General features: G+C 37.5%; 1 pseudogene; it reads left to right on the plus strand.

Annotated features, from left to right (window-relative positions):
- Nucleotides 1-6,255: 6,255 nt before the first annotated feature.
- On the plus strand, nt 6,256-20,756 carry LOC129644519 (phospholipid scramblase 2-like; annotated as a pseudogene).
- Nucleotides 20,757-21,268: the final 512 nt, after the last annotated feature.

A 21,268-nucleotide genomic window follows, 5' to 3' on the forward strand; every position in this document is an offset into this window, starting at 1 on the left:
TCCCATTCCAAAGCAGCAGAATACACATTCTTTTCAAGCATATATGCAACGTTCTTCAGGATAGATTGATTATATGTTACTTCATGAAACAAGTCTTGATAAATTTAAGAAGATCAAAATTGTATCAAACAGCTTTGTATGAAACTAGAAATGATTACAGGAAGAAAACTGGAAAATACATGGAAACTAAACAATATAATACTGAACAGCCAAATATTCAATAAAGAAGTCAAAAGAGCAATCAAAAACTATCTTGGGACAAATGAAAATGGAAATATAACAACTGAAACTTAGGTGATACACTAAAAGCAATTCTAAGAGGGAACTTTTTACCAAAAATTTTAAAAATGCAACATTAAAAAAAAAAAACAAGAGAGATTTCAAATAAGCTAACTTTATACTTCAAGAAACTGGAAAAAATAACAAACTTAGCCTAAAATTATTATAAGGAAGAAAATAACAAAGATCAGAGCCAAGATAGAGACCAAAAACAGTAAAAAAAAAAAAAAAAAAAAAAAAAAAAAAAATCAGTGAAACTAAGAGAAGGGTTTTTTGGAAAGGTAAACAAAGTGGACAGAGTTTTAGCAAGACTCATCAAGGTAAAAAGAGAAGATTCAAATAAATAAAAAGAAATGGAGATTTACTCTGATCTTGCAGAAATACAAAGGATCATGAGATAGTGCTGTGGACATTTAAACACCAACAAATTAGAAAACCTAAAAGAAATAGATAATTTCCTACAAACATACAACCTTCCAAGACTTAATCATGAACACATAGAAAATCTGAGCAGACCAATCACAAGTAAGGAATCTGAATTAGTGATCAAAAACCTCACAACAAACAATAGTCCAGGAACAGATGGCTTCACTGATAAATTCTACGAAATATTTTAGAAAAGCCAACAGCTGAAACTCTTCCCAAAATGATAAGAGGAGGGAACACTTTCAAGCTCATTTAAGAGAACAGCATTACTCTGATACCAAACCTTAAAAGGATGCTATTAGAAAAGAAAATTACAGGCTAATATCCCTTATTAACATAGACTGATAATTCTGAACAAAATATTAACTGATTTCAATAATATATTTATTTATTTTTAAAGAATTATTATCATAAGTGAGATTTTCCCAGTGATGCAAAGATAGTTTGATATTTGCAACTCAAGTCATGTGATACATTACATTAACAAAATGAAAGGTAAAATTATGCAATCATCATATTAGATGGAAAAAAGCATTTGACAAAATTCAACATTCACTTACAATACCAAACTCTCAACAGAGTATAGAAGGAACATACCTCAAGATAAAAGGCCATATGTCATAATCCTATAGCTAACATCATATTCAATGATGAAAAACTGAAAGCTTTTCATCTAAGTTAAAGAGCAAAGCAAGGATACTCACACTTGCCACTTTTATTTGATACAGAACTGAGGTCCAATCCAGAGCAACTAGAAAACATAAAGAAATAAAAGACATCCAAATCAGAAAGGAAGAAGTAAACTGTTTCTATTTTCAAATATATATTATATATAAAACCTTAAAGACCCTAGAAGTAAACTGATAGAATAAAAATATACAGTAAAGATTTAGGATACAAAATCAATATACAAAAATCAGAAATTAATAAAACAATTTCATCTATAATTATATCTAAAAGAAAATATCTGGAACATATTTAATGAAGAAGGAGAGAAATCTATACTCTGAAAGTTATGTGACATTGACAAAAGATGCTGAAAAAGAACAAATAAATGGAAATGTATTCTGTCCTTTTTGGCTGGAATAACACATATTGCTTAAATGTCCACACTACATAAAGCAATCTATAGAGTCAATTCAATCCCTGTCAAAACATCAATGGAATTTTTCACTAAAAGAGGAAAAACAATCCTCAATTTTTCTTGGAACAACAAACCCCCAAAAGCCAAAGCAATCTTGAGAAAGAACAAAGCTGTATTAGGAAGAACATGCTTCCTAATTTAAAACTGTATTACAAAGGTGTAGTGATCAAAACAGTACCACACTGGCATAAAACAAACACACAGACCAGTGGAAAATAATAGCCCAGGAATAAACCCACACATATACAGTCAATTAGATTGTGTCAAAGGAGCCAATAATAGACAATGAGGAAAAAACAGTGTGAAAAATTTTCATTTCCATTTGCAAAACAATAAATCTAGACCACAATCTTAAAACTACAACAAAAAAGAACTCAAAATGGAATCAAGATTTGAATGTAAGACCTGAAACTACAGAACTCCTAGAAGAAACTAGAGAAGGTAAGTTCCTTGACATTGTTCCAGGTAATAATTTTTTTATAAATCACAAATCACAGGCAATTAAAACAAGTAGGGTTATATTAAACTAAATAGCTCTAAACAGCAAAGGAAATCATCAATGAAATGAAAGAGCAACTTGTGAATGGGAGAAAATATGTGTCAATCATATATTTGATAAAGGATTAATATCTAAAATATGTAAAGAATTTATAAAACTCAGTAGAAAAAATGATTTAAAAAATGGACAGAGGCTCTCAATAGATGTTTTCAAAAAGAGGTACATTAAAAGTCCTCAACATCACTAATGATCAGAAAAATATAAATCAAAGCTACAGTGAAATCACCTCATGCTTTAAAATGACTATTAAGAGAAAACAAGCAGTTAGTAGGCTATGGAGAAAAGAGAACCCTTATGCCCTGTTGGTGGGAATGTACACTGGTGCAGCCATCATGGAAAAATAGTATGGAAATTCCTCAAAAAAATTAAGAAAAGAAACAAATATAATATTATATGTCAATTACACCACAATTAAAAAATTAAACTGCTATATGATCCTGCAATTCCATATCTGGGTATTTATCAGTAAGAAACAAAAATTACTATCTCAAAAAAAAGTATATGCACTTACATGTTCATTGCAGCATATTTATAGTAGTCAAGACAGTGAAACAACTTGGATCAATTGACAGATGAATGAATAAAGAAAACATGGAAAATAAACTCTGGAGTTTTATTTAGCCATAATAAAGAAATCCTATTATTTGCAACAACATGGGTGCATCTTGAGGACATTATGCTAAGTGAAATAAGTTAGACATAGAAGGCAAATAGTGTATGATCTCACTTATATGTGGAATCTGAAAGAAACTAAACTTAGATAATAGACTGGTGGTTGCTATAGGTTTGGGGGTAGCATGATGGAGAAATGGGTAAAGGTGGTGAAAAGGTATAAACTCAGTTATAAGACAAAGAAATCCTAGGAATGTAATATACAGCATGTGCTTTACGCATAGTCACTCAGTCGTGTCTGATTCTCTGCAGCCCAGTGAACTGTAGCCCGTCAGGCTTTGCTATCCATGGAATTTTCCAGGCAAGAATACTGGAGTGGGTTGCCATTTCCTTCTCCAGGGGATCTTTCTGAGCCAGTGATTCAACCCAGGTCTCTTGCATCTTCATTGGCAGGTGGATTCTTTACCACTGTGCCACCTGAAAGCCCATAATTAACAGTACTATTGCTTCCCAGGTAGCACTAGTGGTAAAGAACCTGCCTGCCAATGCAGTAGACATAAAGGATTCAGGTTCAATCCCTGGGTTGGGAAGATCCCCTGGGAGAGGAAATGGCAACCTATTCCAATATTCTTGCCTAGAGAATCCCGTGGACAGAGGAACCTTGTGGGCTACAGTCCACATGGTTGCAAAGAGTTGGAGATGACTGAAGTGACTTAATACTGAAGTGACTTAACACACACACATATAGTATATTTGAAAGTTGCTAAGATAATAGATCTTAGAATTTCCTGCACAAGAAAAAAATTTTGAATGTATGTGTAGTATTACTGTGGTATTCACTTCTCATATATACAGATAGCAAATCATAATGTACACCTAAAATGAATACAATGTTCTATGTCAATTATATCTCAATAGAAACAAAATATATTCTTAAAATTATTTATAATACACATTATTAGATATGTATAAAATTGAATTTGTTTAGTTTTTTAATAGTTTAATTTATTTATTTATTTTTTTGGCTGTGCTGGGTGTTCATTGCTGCACGGGCTTTTCTCCAGTTGTGGCGAGTGAGGGCTACTCTCTAGTTGCAGTGAGCAGGCTTCTCATTGTGCTGCCTTCTCATATTGCGGAGCTTGGACTCTAGGGCACACAGGCTTCAGTAGTTGAGGCACGTGGGCTCAGTGTTTGCAGCTCCCAGGCTCTGGAGCACAGTCTCAACAGCTGTGGCACACTGGGTTAGTTGCTTCATGGCATGTGGGATCTTCCTGAACCTGTCTCCTGCACTGGCAGGCAGATTCTTTACCACTGAGCCATCAGGGAAGCCCTTGGTTAGTTTTTTGAAACTAAGTTTTCTCTGTAAAGGAGCTCTTTGATGTTTACAGTTTTCACTCTAAATTTTTTTAATTTATTTTTAATTGGAGGATAATTGCTTTACAATGTTGTGTTGGTTTTTGCCATATAACAATGTGAATCAGCCATAAGTATACATATATCCCCTCCCTCTTAAGCCTCTCTTCCACCCCACCCTGTCTGAATTATTTAAACATTTTATTCTAAGGTATATTTCATTGAGATTATAAAACCCAAAAGACAAGATATGATACATTTTTCAGCATTTTTAAATTAAAATCTTTATGTAGATTTTCAAAAACATTTTTGGCATAAAATACAAAGTAACAAGTTTACTAGTTGTTAATTTTCAGTTTTTAAAAAAGATGTTCTTAATTTTTTTTTCTCAAATAGTAAGTCTATATCATATATTCACATTATGAGTAGTATAAAGGGATGAAGATTACTGTTTATTTTTAGCATTTGAGACTATGAAACACTTATTTGTAGCTGTTTCCAGTTCAAAATTTAATATACCATAAAGATATAACTATAGAATTTTTATATTTACTTTAATTTTTCAGTAATTAGAAGGAAACAGAGATTGTATAAACACATTAATCGCATTTTAGAGATGAACAAACTGAAGACTTTCAAGATTAAGGTCCTTAGTGAAACAGCTAGATAATAGAGTCTATCTCAGAACTTCCCTGGTGACCAGTGATCTAGACTCCAAGCTTCCAGTGCACAGGTGTGGGTTTGATCCCTGGTCAGGGAACCAAGATCCCATATGCTGCAAAACCAAACTAAAAAAAAAAAGATTCTATTTCATGAATCAGATCAGCTTTTTCTCATTAGATATTTGACTGGGAGACGGTGAGGTCAAGGATAGTTTTCTAAAGCAAAATCCAGAGCCTGAGTAAAAGACATTTAAAGGAGGTCAAGGTGATAGAACTTGTGAATGACATTTGGCTAAATCCATGATTTTTGTCTCCATGCGTCTCTTTTAATTGCTCTTTATTTTCGTGGCTTCTGACATCCTATGATCCATGTTAATGAGGGCTGTGGACAAATGGGACTATTCATTGCTTCTTCCTGGCTTTAAGCAAGGAGAGGTTTCCAATGTGTGGTTCGTATAGGAAGTCCTCTGGTAATATACCACATGGGTGTTAGCATTTAGCATGTTTCTGTTTCCCCCCATAAAGACATTAGCCCCCACTAAGGTACACAGTGCACTTAGGATGCCAGTGGTCTAGATGTCCTGTGATTTAGAGCCCTGGTCGCCAAACACCTTTTCCCCTTTTCTGATCCCACCTCTCCCTTCTGAACAACTACTGAGGATCTAGACAGGGTACCATGAACCCAGGGTGCAGTTCTACCTCCCCTTTCATTTTTACTCTCTCCTTTTTCACATGTGCTCATTGAGAGAAAGCCCTCTCACACATTCCTCACACAGCGCAGAAAGAGAAGTGATGACTGGTTTATAAAACAAAATCTTAAGCCCATTTACTTAATATAATATTGTAAGGCACATAAATGTAACAACCATCCTATATTCCCCTCTGTAGTTGAATACATGAACAAGTAGACATTTTCTGCATATACTTAGCACGACTGTGACCATCGGCAGCACTGGACCATCCCTCACAGCAAAGTCTCCCTTTCTGACGTGGTCTATGGAATTAGGAAGATATGAGCTGTTTTCTCTTCCATGTCTCACATAAATACTCTTAATTTCTCAGTACCTTACTCCAGTTTCCTCCTTTTTTTCTTTGCCTTTTTTTCTCTGTCTAGATCATCTCTAAACACTTGTCCTTTTTATATTTATCCAAGAAATATAATGTCTAAAAATATGTAAGTCTAAAATATTTAGATTCAAAATATTTTTAAAATAGTGATTATGGCTTCCTTTTCTATGATTTTAGTCATAATAAGTTATGAAACCAATAACAGATGTGAAATCAAGAACAGCCATGGACAGAGAATGTACTTTGCAACAGAGGATACTGCTTTGTGTACTCGATTTGCTATGGATCTTATAGACCCTTTACCATGAGGATTCATGATCTTAAGGGCCAAGAAGTGATAACTCTGAAGAGACCACTACGATGTTCCAGCTGTTGTTTCCCCTGCTGCTTGCAGGAGGTCAGTAAGCAATTACCTGAGTATTTTGTAAAGTAGGTCAGCAAGAATTTTCACCCTGTCATCGAACTACATAATCATATGAGATTTAAAGGAAAAGCAGTATACCAGCTGTTGGTTTATACTTGAGAGTAACTTGTAGGAAGGAGGCAGGTGGAAAAGAGTAAGCAGTTAGCTGTACATTCCTGAGCAGTATGCCCTCTGGGGTGGGATCAGAGATCTCAGAGACCAGACTTCTTGATCTTCAGGGAGAGCTGAAAATGTAGAGCACCTGGGTCAAGTCCCTCACCTGAAATCACCACAAGGGCCTGCCCAAACCTAAAGGAGGGTTCCATAGAGAATATCTTTGAATGCCATCCCAGAGGCAAGTGGACAGAAAAGTGAGGAAAAGAACAGAGGTGTTCATCTCATAATTTTAGCCAACTTATAGGGAGCTAACCTAAGGAAGGCTCCCCCTAAGAAATCTCAAATCCTGTGGTTTTCAGTTCTCTATTTGAAAAAAAAAAAGTATTATATCTGAGTGTCGTGAGCACCTTCAGGCCTGTAAAGGCCAGGTGTCTCTTTCATAGAACTTGACAGCCCTCTGACAGAGAACATGAATCCCGGGGCGGGGCGGGGGGCACCAGGGCACGGAGTGTTTATGGGAAGTTGACCTTTGCCTGTATTTCCACTGGCCTGAGACCAGCACTGCCTGGGTCACTCAGGCATCCATACGGGTAGCTGTGAGAACAGGGCAGACAGAGCTACAAGCACATAGACATTTGATGTCTAATACTGCACTTCTTTTGAAAGGATAACTGAACTTATTTATACTGAATTTTGTTTCCCATGTCACTTACTTTAGATATAACAATACTCATAAAATTAGCTAAGGCAAAATTGAGAGTTTGATGGAATATTTTCTACAATTTGTAGGGCACATTAGCATACATTATACTTTTGGTCTTAAAAAATAGGTCTAAGAAGTCCTTATTTACAGATGAACATGCTGGGATACTCAAGGTCAAGGTCACTCACCTAGGGTTCAGAGCCAAGATCCCAGGCCCTGTTTTTCTTTGTGTCCTAGCACTATTGCCACTCATATTGCAACATTGTCCCAGGGATCAGAGCTCCATTTGTATGCTAAACTACTGTTTATAAAGGAGTTTAAGAGTTTTAATAATCTAGATATTTTTCATAAGTATGAAAAAAAGAACATTTTGAAATATAGGAGGCCAGTAGAGCAATACTTCAAAGTGGAGACTGTGTGTGCAGTTTGTGTCTTATCCCTTCCACTTTGCAGCTGGGGAAACTTAAACTAATTAATTTACCTCTCTTTCCCTCAGTTACTTCCTCTATAAATAGGAATAATAGTACCAACCTGCCAAGAATGTAGTGTGAATTAAGTGGTGCATAGGACAGCATTTTGCACTCAGAAAATGAGCAAAGGATTTAAATAGACATTAAAGAAATGTCTTTTTCAAAGAAAACATACAAATTGCCAAAAGATATACGAAAAGCTGCTCAAAATCACTATTGGTCAGAAAAATGCAAATCAAACCCACAATGATATACTACATCACACCTGTTAGAATGTCTGTTATCACAAAGACATGTTGGCAAGGATGTATCAATAGAAAAAAGGGAAATTTTGTACATTGGTGGGAATGTAAATAGCCATCATGGAGATGAGTATCTAGTCTCCTCAGATTATTAAAAATAGAACTACCACATGAGCCAGCAATCCAACATTTGAGTATATATCCTTAGGAAATACTATCAGGTTCTTGCCGGGAGCCGGTGAGACATTCCACTCGTGACAAAGGTCATGAGGAAGGGGGCTCGGCATACGCAAAGGTGGGATCGAGCCTCAGGAGTCCCCCTGGATATTCTCAAGCATCTACCCCCAAAAAACCAGAGTCTGCCTACTTTATTGCTTTGTGCTCTCACTTCTGACTTTACTGGGGGCTGTCCCCCACCACCATCTCACTCTCTCTGTCAAAGAGTTAACTTACAGCTCCAATTAATAAAGTTCCTGGGCAATTAGGAATGTTTAAATCCAAACCCTTCAGATGGCTCTCTGACTCGCCTGACAAGTTTACCCGGACACCTACAGGTATGCATACGATTGTTTACAGTCTCCCAGCCTCGAGAGGCACGGGAAGCTTAAGATATTCAAATAGCTTAGAGCCTCTCAGAGAGTTAGAAACTGTCAGAATAAAACTAGTAAAAGATTTCATTGATGAGCCAATGCTTGTTGCCAAGTTTTCACATCCCCTGTATTGTATCCTTGAATGTGTATTAATTAATATAGTTGGTACGTAGAAGAAATAAGTAGTGGCCTTGGTGTTAGTAACTTTAGACCCTTAAGGTAATAAATTCTTTCCTTTGTTGTAAACCCATTACACATCCGCCCTATAAGAAAGCAATTTTATCTTCGGAAGATGGTGCCAAACCTTAAAATAATTACTCAGAGAAAATAAGTCTTTGTTGATAAGTCTTTGTCAAGAGTCATAAAATGTTAATAGGCCTTCTGGCCAGAAGATGATGTAAATCACCTAAACCATTTGTATACGATAAATTTGCAGGAAAGAAACCCTGGTTTTTGATAAGGATCAAAGACTGCTGACTTTGCATCCCCTATTATCCTCTATGTGTAACTTAGGGTATAAAAACCCCTGTTGAAAATAAAGCTACAGGCCTTGCTCACCAAAGCTTGGTCTCCCCATGTCATTCTTCCCCTCAATTTCCAGCTGAGTCTCCATCTGGAGCGCGGATATCCTCTGTGACCATTTATTTGCCTGGGCTTCTAAGACCCACTCAAGAAGGTGTCTAAGGTGGGGCACCTTCCACTATTCGAGAGGGTGCCTGCGGCCTCCGTGGTCAGAGCTAACCTGGTGTCACAGGTTATATTGATTTTCCATATAAACCAAGCTACTCAGCTTCTTTTCTCCACTAAATTTTCCTACTGAGCTTTCCTCATTCTATTACCCTTTATATCTTTGGTGAATAAATAAATAAATAGTCACCGACGCCGTCTCGCCTTCGAATACCCTGGATCAGCCAGGGCTGGACCCCGGCAGGTTCTCAAAGAGATTTCTGTATTTATGTGTTTATTGAACCCTTATTTAGTAGCCATGATATGGAAACATCCTTAGTGTCTACTGACTGGTGAATGGATAAAGAAAATGTGAGATGTGTATATATATATATATGCACACACACACGTGCATACATATATATACAAATATAAAATATTATTCAGCCAAAAAAGAGAAGAAAATCTTGCCATTTGTGATAATATACATACACCTGAAAGTATTGTGCTAATTGATAAGTCAGATTAAAAAGACAAATGCTGTATGGTTTTATGTATATGTCTAATCTGAAAAAAAAAAAAGTCTAACTCATAGATACAAAGAGCATAATGGTAATTGCCAGGGACTGGTGGGTGGGAGAATCGGGGTATGTTAAGTCAAACACTACAAACTTGCAGTGATAAAATGAATAAGTTCTGAGGATCTAATATGCAGCCTGAGGACTACAGTTAATAATACTCTACTGTATACTTGAAATTTGAGAAAATAGATCTCATGTGTTCTTACCAAAAAAAAAAAAAATTCACCCATGTGAGGTGATGATTGTTTCATTTAACTTAATTGTGGTAATCTTTCTACAATGTGTTTGTATAACAGATCATCGCATCATACACTTTAAACATATTACTAATTTTTTGTGTCAACTGTACCTCAGTGAAGGTGGGAGAAAATAATATTATTAATTGAAAACAACTACTCAATAAATGAAAGCGATTATCAGACATTGTTACAATGATGATGATAATTACATATTACCTTACTCTCTTGTTTTTGTAGATAGAAATCTATGCTCCTCCTGGTATACCAATAGGTTATATTACACAGACCTGGCACCCATGTCTGCCAAAGTTTACAATTCAAAATGAAAATAAAAAGGACATTCTAAGAATTATAGGCCCATATTTTGTGTGCAACTTTTGTGGAAATATTGAATATAAGATAAGAGATGTGATATATTTATAGGATTTGCTTTTCTAATATAAGGATAATATAATTTTGTAAGATGTTACAAATATATTCAATATTTGTATACTGACATCTCAAGAGGATGATAATGTGCTCATGTAGTTAACTTTGGTCACAAAGGTAGTTATTGCTCTGATTAGATGTCAGTGTTGATTATGTTAAATGGCAAAAAGAGCGGCAGAGCCTTACAGTCAAATAAACATAAGCAAAATATCTAACATTTAAACATGGTGGGTTTGTATGGAGACACTGAATATTATCATTCAAAACAGAACACTGTGTGTTTTCAGTCATGTCCGACTCTTTGAGGCCCCATGGACTGTGGCCTGCCAGGCTCCTCTATCCATGGGATCTTTCAGGCAACGATACTGGAGTGGGTTGCCATTTTCTCCACGAGGGGATCTTCCTGACCCTGCATTGGCTGGGGATTAAATTCTTTACCACTGAGCCATCAGGGAAGCCCAAAAAAAGAACGTTAGCCTTGGTATTAAATCTGATTGCCAAAGCATTTAATCTTTCCTTTAGTATGAAATACAGACTTCCAGTGTTCTAGACCCTTTTCAGGAGCTCTGACTCTTTAAGTTCCTTTGAAAAGCTCATGTATGCAAAGAGTATTTTAACAAAAATGCAGAAAGACATACTATAGAGTTATGCTTTCTATGGTCCTGTAAACCATAATATATTTGTATATTTATTACTACATGAATAAATTCTATCATGGCAGTTTTTCAACAGGTAGTCTAGCCTTATAGCTTTTATATTATTCAGATACAAATGCATAATATAAAGGTTCAGTGTTTTATAACTTAATCTTAATGATTCTCTTAGAAAACCATAAAATCTGTTCAGCTGCATCCAAATTTCCACACAAGGGACAAAAATCTAAATCTGGAACTAACCCAACATTGTAAAGCAATTATCCTGCAATTAAAAATAAATTAAAAAACAAATAAGAAAAATTTTACTTTGGAGCTCTTTGTTCTATACATCATTCCTCTTTTATTGTTAAGCACCATTCTGTTGTCCAGTCTTACCCCAGGTTTTGAGCTGGAGCATCCCATCAAGTTATTATTCGTTACCTACCTTCACTCAAAACTGCCAGTTCTCTTTTCTGGGCTTTTGGCATTTTACATTTTCCTACTGACAGTGGATGACAATGAGGCCTTCTATCATATTTAAACACTCACCCTATGTCAAGCCTCTGTGCTTGTCTTAAATTAGAATTCAGATGGGCATTCCATTTACTACCCCCCTCCCCCAATGGCTTCTAGAAATTTATCAAAAAAATATTTTGTATTTATATCATGTTCACTTAACATTTATTTTGATCAGTTTAACTCATTTATTAAGTCTGTCTTAATGTTAAGTTTTCAGCAAAACTACTTTTATGTAAGTCCTCTAAAGCAGAGAACTCATTTTTCATGTATCTATCAGTTCAGTTCAGTTCAGTCTCTCAGTCGTGTCCGAATCTTTGCAACCCCATGAATCGCAGCATGCCAGGCCTCCATGTCCATCACCAACTTCCGGAGTTCACTCATACTCCTGTCCACTGAGTCGGTGATGCCATCCAGCCATCTCGTCCTCTGTTGTCCCCTTCTCCTACTGCCCCCAATCCCTCCCAGCATCCCAGTCTTTTCCAATGAGTCAACTTTTCACATGAGGTGGCCAAAGTACTGGAGTTTCAGCTTCAGCATCATTCCTTCCAAAGAACACCCAGGGCCGATCTCCTTTAATATGGACTGGTTGGATCTCCTTGCAGTTCAAGAGACTCTCAAGAATCTTCTCCAACGCCACAGTTCAAAAGCATCAATTCTTCAGCACTCAGCTTTCTTCACAGTCCAACTCTCACATCCATACATGACCACTGGAAAAACCATAGTCTTGGTGAGACGGACCTTTGTTGGCAAAGTAATGTCTCTGCTTTTTCTGCTTTACTGACTATGCCAAAGCCTTTGACTGTGTGGATCACAATAAACTGTGGAAAATTCTGAAAGAGATGGGAATACCAGAACACCTGACCTGCCTCTTGAAAAACCTATATGCAGGTCAGGAGGCAACAGTTAGAACTGGACATGGAACAACAGACTGGTTCCAAATAGGAAAAGGAGTTATGTCAAGGCTGTATATTGTCACCCTGCTTATTTAACGTATATGTAGAGTACATCATGAGAAATGCTGGGCTGGAAGAAGCACAAGCTGGAATCAAGATTGCTAGGGGAAATATCAATAACCTCAGATATGCAGATGACACCATCCTTATGGCAGAAAGTTAAGAGGAACTAAAGAGCCTCTTGATGAAAGTGAAAGAGGAGAGTGAAAAAGTTGGCTAAAAGCTCAATGTTCATAAAACGAAGATCATGGCATCTGGTCCCTTCACTTCATGGGAAATAGATGGGGAAACAGTGGAAACAGTGTCAGACTATTTTTGGGGGCTCCAAAATCACTGCAGATGGTGATTGCAGCCATAAAATTAAAAGACACTTACTCCTTGGAAGGAAAGTTATGACCAACCTAGATAGCATATTAAAAACAGAGACATGTATCTGTCAGTCAGTTCAGTTCAGTCACTCAGTCGTGTCCAACTCTTTGCAACCCCATGAATCACAGCACACCAGGCCTCCCTGTCCATCACCAACTCCCGGAGTTCACCCAGACTCATGTCAATCGAATCAGTGATGCCATCCAGCCTTCTCATCCTCTGTCATCCCCTTTTCCTCCTGCCCCCAATCCCTCCCAGCATCAGAGTCTTTTCCAATGAGTCAATTCTTCGCATGAGGTGGCCAAAGTACTGGAGTTTCAGCTTTAGCATCATTCCTTCCAAAGAACACCCGGGGCTGATCTCCTTTAGAATGGACTGGTTGGATCTCCTTGCAGTCCAAGGGACTCTCAAGAGTCTTCTCCAATACCACAGTTCAAAGGCATCAATTCTTCGGTGCTCAGCTTTCTTCACAGTCCAACTCTCACATCCATACATGACCACTGGAAATACCATAGCCTTGACTAGACGAACCTTTGTTGGCAAAGTAATGTCTCTGCTTTTGAATATGCTATCTAGGTTGATCATAACTTTCCTTCCAAGGAGTAGGTGTCTTTTAATTTCATGGCTGCAGTCACCATCTGCAGTGATTTTGGAGCCCCCCAAAATAAAGTGTGACACTGTTTCCACTGTTTCCCCATCCATTTCCCATGAAGTGATGGGACCAGATGCCATGGTCTTCGTTTTCTGAATGTTGAGCTTTAAGTCAACGTTTTCACTCTCCTCTTTCACTTTTATCAAGAGGCTCTTTAGTTCCTCTTCACTTTCTGCCATAAGGGTGGTGTCATCTGCATAGCTGAGGTTATTAATATTTCTCCTGGCAATCTTGATTTCAGCTTGTGCTTCTTCCAGCCCAGCATTTCTCATGATGTACTCTGCATATAAGGTAAATAAGCAGGGTGACAATACACAGCCTTGACGTACTCCTTTTCCTATTTGGAATCAGTCTGTTGTTCCATGTCCAGTTCTAACTGTTAGCTCCTGACCTGCATATAGGTTTTTCAAGAGGCAGGTCAGGTGTTCTGGTATTCCCATCTCTTTCAGAATTTTCCACAGTTTATTGTGATCCACACAGTCAAAGGCTTTGGCATAGTCAATAAAGCAGAAATAGATGTTTTTCTGGAACTCTCTTGCTTTTTTGATAATCCAGTAGATGTTGGGAATTTAATCTCTGGTTCCTCTGCTTTTTCTAAAACCAGCTTGAACATCTGGAAGTTCACAGTTGACGTATTGCTGAAGCCTGGCTTGGAGAATTTTGAGCATGTATCTATAGACAGATGCAAATATCTGTATGCATTTAATGGATCATAATATGCACAGTTCCATTTGGCATGTGATTTTAAGAGTATATCTGTTTCATTTTTATCCAACTTTGAAAGCAGATTAAGGTTTTCTAGAACTTTTAAGACTGTCTCCTTTTTCAATTTAGATTAAATCTCTTGATTGAAAAAATGTGGTTGGCAAGATTTCCAAGCAGTTTACTAAGATTATGAGAGAAATATTTACACACTACAGTGGCTTTGGCATCCAGTTTCCTGCGGACATTGATGTGAAAATGAAAGCTGTGATACTTGGCATGTGTTTTCTCCTTGTAAGTCTGTTCTCACTAATTTTGGCTGCAGATGATTTCTCTAGTATCAGGCTTAAATTATTCAGTAAATTGTACATTTTAGAATGAGCTTAAATTTATAGCTTTTTTACCCCCAACAGTATTTATTTAATCCTAGCTCTTAAATTCCATTTTCAGCTGATACTGTGAATTTATAGGCGATGGTTCTCTCTGGAACCTCAACTTAGTTTCACAGGTCAACAGAAAGGCCTTATATGTTAAGAACAGGCCCTAGTCTTTGGGGCTTGTATTGCTATGCTATGCTATGCTAAGTCGCTTCAGTCGTGTCCGACTTTGTGCGACCCCATAGACGGCAGCCCACCAGGCTCTGCCGTCCTTGGGATTCTCCAGGCAAGAATACTGGAGTGGGTTGCCATTTCCTTCTCCAATGCATAAAATAGAAAAGTGAAAGTAAAGTCACTCAGTCGTGTCCGACTCTTCGCGACCCCATAGACTGCAGCTTACCAGGCGCCTTTGTCCATGGATTTTCCAGGCAAGAGTACTGGAGTGGGGTGCCATTGCCTTCTCCGGGGGCTTGTATTAAAAATTCAAAATTAGTTATGTGAGGATACTTTAAATATGAGTTTACATAGGATAAAACTCAGAGAAATAGATAGGTTTCCTTTTGATTCACTATTAAGTCATGTAATATAAGGCGTAATCTGCAATGAGTATACATCCAATCAAGCCATCAGATCAAATTGCAAATTGAGAGGAAATACATGGGGTAAAGCAATGAACCAGACCTTATCTTCACATTAAATCATGTAGGGAGAGTTCAGAAACCCCAAATACCATATCATACCCCAGTTAAATTAAGTCAGAAGCTTAGCATCAGAGGCTTGTAAAACTCCTCAAATAAATTCATATCTGGTCAAAGACGTCTGAGACAGAGCAATGATTTTTCTGTAATCCCTTCCTGTACAGTAGAAATGCCTGGGTAGCTTTCACACTCCCTATGTCAAGACTGCCCACATCTAGTAAACCAAAATCTGTGGAGATGGAAACAAGTCTTTAAGCTGATTAGGCTCCCAGGTCATTCCAGTTTCCAAACAAGATTTGAAATCATTAGGTAACTATCTTAAACAGTCATTGGAAATCCAATCAGGTAAAACCAAAAAGGTAAGAGGATATATAGCAAACAGGATCCTTTCCTTCAACAAATAATTGTCAAGGAAGATAAAAAGAAAAATAAAATGAAAAAAATATAGAGACATCAACCTCACCCAGTTTGTGGAGCATGTCTAGATATTGATTTGAACAAATCAATGTAAAAACACATTAACAGGGCATCCAGGGAATTTGAATACTGACTGGCTATATGATGATGATATAAAACTAAAGTTTTTTTAATCTCTGATGATGATAATAATACCTATGTATTATTGTTGTTCAGTCGCTAAGTCATGTCCAACTGTTTGCAACCGTCATGGTCTGCAGCACACCAGGCTTCCCTATCCTTCACTATCTCCTGGAGTTTGCTCAAGTTCATGTCCATTAAGTCAGTGATGCTATCTAGCCATCTCATCCTCTGTTGCCCACTTCTTCTTTTGTCTTCAAACTTTCCCAACATCACGGTCTTTTCCAATGTGTTGGCTCTTCGTATAGGTGGCCAAAGTACTGAAGCTCCAGCTTCAGAATCAGCCCTTCCAATAAATATTCAGGGTTGATTTCCTTTAGGATTGACTGGTTTGATCTCTTTGCTGTCCAAGGGACTCTCAAGAGTGTTCTCCAGCACCACAGGTCAAAAACATCAATTCTTTGGCACTCAGCTTCCTTATGGTCCAACTGTCACATCCATACATGACTACTGGATAAACCATAGTTTTGACAATATAGCCCTTTGTCAGCAAATGGATGTCTCTGATTTTTAATATGCTGTCTACATTTGCCACAGCTTTCCCTCTAAGCAGCAGCACCTTTTAATTTCACGGCTGCAGTAACTGTCTGTAGTGATTTTGGAGCCCAAGAAAATAAAATGTCACTGCTTCCACTTTTTCCCGATCTATTCACCATGAAGTGATGGGGCTGGATGCCATGATCTTAGTTTTTTGAATGTTAAGTTTTAAGCCAACTTTTTCACCCTCCTCTTTCACTCTCATTAAGAGGCTCTTTAGCTCCTCTTCGCTTTCTGCTACTAGAATACTGTCATCTGCAAATCTGAGGTTGCTGATATTCTTTGCATAAATCTTGATTCCACTTTGTGATTCATCCAGCCTAGCATTTCCCATGATGTACTCTGCATAGAAGTTAAATAAGTATGGTGACAATACTTATTGTCATACTCCTACAGCATTGTAATACTCCTTTCTCAATTTTGAACTAGTTCATTGTCCGATGTCTGGTTCTGACTGTTGCTTCTTGACTCATATACAGTTTTCTCAGGAGACAGGTAAGGTGGTTTGGTACTCCCATCTCATTAAGAATCTTACACAGTTTTTTTGATCCAAGTAATCAAAGGCTTTAGCATAGTCAATAAAGCAAGAGTATATGTTTTTGTGGAACTCCCTTTCTTTCTCTAAGATCCAGTGAATGTTGGCAATTTGATCTCTGGTTCTCCTCTTTGAAACCCAGCTTGTGCATCTGGAAGTTCTCGGTTCACGTACTGCTGAAGCCCAGCTTGAAAGATTTTGAACATAACCTTGCTAGCATGTGAAATGAACACAATTGTGCGGTAGTTTGAACATTTCTGGGCATTGCCTTTCCTTGGGATTGTAATGAAAACTGACCTTTTCCAATCCTGTGGCCACTGCTGAGTTTTCCACATTTGCTAACATATTGAGTACAGCACTTTAACAGTATCATCATTTATGATTTTAAATCGCTCAGCTGGAGTTCTATCACCTCCACTAGCTTTTCTTGCAGTAATCCTTCCTAAGGCCCACTAGACTTCACACTCCAGGATGTCTGACTCTAGATGAGTGATCACACCATCATGGTTATCCATGTCATTAAGACCTTTCTTGTATGGTTCTTCTGTATATTCTTTCCCCCTTATCTTAATCTCTTCTGCCTCTGTTAGGTCTTACTGTTTCGGTCCTTTATCATGGCTATCCTTGCATGAAATGTTCTCTTGATCTCTCCGATAAGAGATCTCTAGTCCTTCCATTCTGTTGTTTTCCTCTATTTCTTTGCACTGTTCATTGAAAAAGACCTACTTATCTCTCCTTACTGTTCTTGGAACTCTGCATTCAGTTGGGTATATATTTCCCTTTTTCCCTTGCCTTTCACTTCTCTTCTTTCTTCTATTTGTAAAGCCTCCTTAGATAACCACTTTGCCTTCTTGGATTTCTTTTTCTTTGGGATGGTTTTGATTACCACTTCCTCTACAATGTTACAAACCTTCCTCCATAGTTCTTCAGGCACTCTATCAGACCTAATGCCTTGAATATATTTGTCATTTCCACTGTATAATCATAAGAGCCTTGATTCAGATCACACCCAAATGGCCAAGTGTTTTTCCCTACTTTCTTCAATATAAGCCTGAATTTTGCAAGAAGGAGCTTATGATCTAAGCCAAAGTCAGCTCCAGGTCTTGTTTTTACTGACTGTGTTGTGTTGCTCCATATTTGGCTGCAAATAACATAGTCTTATTTTGGTATTGACCATCTGCTGATGTCCATGTGTAGAGTCTTCTCTTTGGTTTTTGGAAAAGGGTGCTTACTATGACCAGGATTTTCTCTTATGAAAACACTGTTAGCCTTTCCCTTGCTTCATTTTGTACTCCAAGGCCAAACTTGCCTGTCATTCAGGGTATTTCTTGACTTCCTACTTTTGCATTGTAATCCCCTATGATGAAAAGGACATTTTTTTTTTTTTTAATGGTAGTTCTAGAAGATGCTATAGATATTCACAGAACTTGTCAGCTTCAGCTCCAGCATCAGTGGTTGGGATATAGACTTAGATTACTGTGCTGTTGAATGATTTACCTTGAAAATGAGCTGAGATCATTCTGTTATTTTTGAGGCTGCACCCGAGTACTGCATTTTGAACTCTGCTCTTGACCACAGAAATCAAATTGCCAACATCCGCAGGATCATGGAAAAAGCAAGAGAGTTCCAGAAAAACATCTATTTCTGCTTTATTGACTATGCCAAAGCCTTTGACTGTATGGATCACAATAAACTGTGGAAAATTCTTCAAGAGATGGGAATACCAGACCATCTGACCTGCCTCTTGAGAAATTTGTATGCAGGTCAGGAAGCAACAGTTAGAACTGAACATGGAACAACAGACTGGTTCCAAATAGGAAAAGGAGTATGTCAAGGCTGTATATTGTCACCCTGCTTATTTAACTTATATGCAGATTACATCATGAGAAACGCTGGACTGGAAGAAACACAAGCTGGAATCAGTTTTGCCGGGAGAAATATCAATAACCTCAGATATACAGATGACACCACCCTTATGGCAGAAAGTGAAGAGGAACTAAGAAGCCTCTTGATAAAAGTGAAAGAGGTGAGTGAAAAAGTTGGCTTAAAGCTCAACATTCAGAAAGCAAAGATCATGGCATCCGGTCTCATCACTTCATGGGAAATAGATGGGGAAACAATGTCAGACTTTATTTTTCTGGGCTCCAAAATCACTGCAGATGGTGACTGCAGCCATGAAATTAAAAGACGCTTACTTCTTGGAAGGAAAGTTATGATCAACCTAGATAGCATATTCAAAAGCAGAGACATTACTTTGCCAACAAAGGTTCGTCTAGTCAAGGTTATGGTTTTTCCAGTGGTCATGTATGGATGTGAGAGTTGGACTGTGAAGAAGGCTGAGTGCCAAAGATTTGATGCCTCTGAACTGTGGTATTGGAGAAGACTCTTGAGAGTCCCTTGGACTGCAAGGAGATCCAACCAGTCCATTCTGAAGGAGATCAGCCCTGGGATTTCTTTGGAAGGAATGATGCTTAAGCTGAAACTCCAGTACTTTGGCCACCTCATGCAAAGAGTTGACTCATTGGAAAAGGCTCTGATGCTGGGAGGGATTGGGGGCAGGAGGAGAAGGGGATGACAGAGGATGAGATGGCTGGATGGCATCACTGACTCGATGGACATGAATTTGAATGAACTCTGGGAGTTGGTGATGGACAGGGAGGCCTGGCGTGCTGCGATTCATGGGGTCACAAAGAGTCGGACATGACTGAGTGACTGAACTGAACTTGATCCCAAGAGGTATTCCATTTCTTCTAAGTGATTCTTGCCCATAATAGTAGATATAATGATCATCTGAATTAAATTCACCCATTCCTGTCCATTTTACTCACTGACTCCTAAGATGTCAATGCTACTCTTGCTATCTCCTGCTTGACCATGTCCAATTTACCTTGATTCACAGACCTAACAGTCCAGGTTCCTATGCAATACTGTTCTTTACAGCATCAGTCTTAACTTTCACCACCAGACACATCCACCACTGAGTGTCAATTCTGCTTTGGTTGAGCCACTCCATTCTTCCTGGAGATATTAGTTATTGCCTTCAGCTTCCCCAGTACTATATTGGACACCTTCTGACCTGGAGGGCTCATTTTCATATCTTTTTGCCTTGTCGTTCTGTCCATAAGGTTCTCCCTTCAAGAATACTGGAGTGGGTTGCTATTTCCTTCTTCAGTGGATTATGTTTTGTCAGAATTTATCTGACATATCTGACATATCTACTATGACCTGTCCATCTTGGGTGGCCCTGCATGACATGACTCATAGCTTCACTGAGTACCCAAGCCTCTTTGCCATGACAAGGTTGTGATCCATGAAGGAGAAATTACCAGAAGATGAATTCAATTCTTGCAGTAATCAAAAAATGCATAGAATTATGGGATTTCATTGCTATTAAAATTAAATGCTGCAGGTGGAGCTCATATAGCTATTGACTTGCTACGGCTTTTTAATTTTCATAGTTTTTTTTTTTCTTGTTTAACAGATATATAAATGTGTTTCATCAGATCCCTTAGCATCCCTCTGCATCAGAATTATCTCTTTTATGCTGTTGAAATTCATTTCTGTATTTTTGTTTTTATCTAGGATTTCATGTTTTATGAAAACAATTGCTGCATTCAACTTTTGGCAGGAGGAATATGATAGCAGAGTAATGAAAGTCTCAAAATATTTGATGTCTATATTGACTGGGACTGTATAAAAGAAAAACTCATTTTTTCCTCTTGAAAGTCATTATACCACATGTGAAATACTCTTGATATCTGTAGTCCCAGAATGTGATTTCAGTTTGAAACTATGGTCCATTTTCTGTTCACATGCTTATAAATATTTTATATATTTTCTTTGAATGTTCACTGTGTATTTGGGAGAAATGCATAGGACTGTTTACCTTTAGACACGAAACTGAATTATATTCTGATTTATTTTACATTTTTATAGCAAAATTAATGAAAGACTTATTAAATGAATTATACTGTAAATTATATTTTATTAAATCTAATTATTTCACACGTAATAAGTGATGTTATTTTGCAAACACTGTATATTTGAGAACTAATATTAACATAATTTCAGTTTCATTTACAATTATGTTCAAATAATAATATAAAAACCAAGGAAAGTAAATGTGTTTGTTTTATATTCAGGGATCCACA

The sequence above is a fragment of the Bubalus kerabau genome, chromosome 2 (genome assembly GCF_029407905.1).
Source record: "Bubalus kerabau isolate K-KA32 ecotype Philippines breed swamp buffalo chromosome 2, PCC_UOA_SB_1v2, whole genome shotgun sequence".
Taxonomy (NCBI): Eukaryota; Metazoa; Chordata; class Mammalia; order Artiodactyla; family Bovidae; genus Bubalus; species Bubalus kerabau.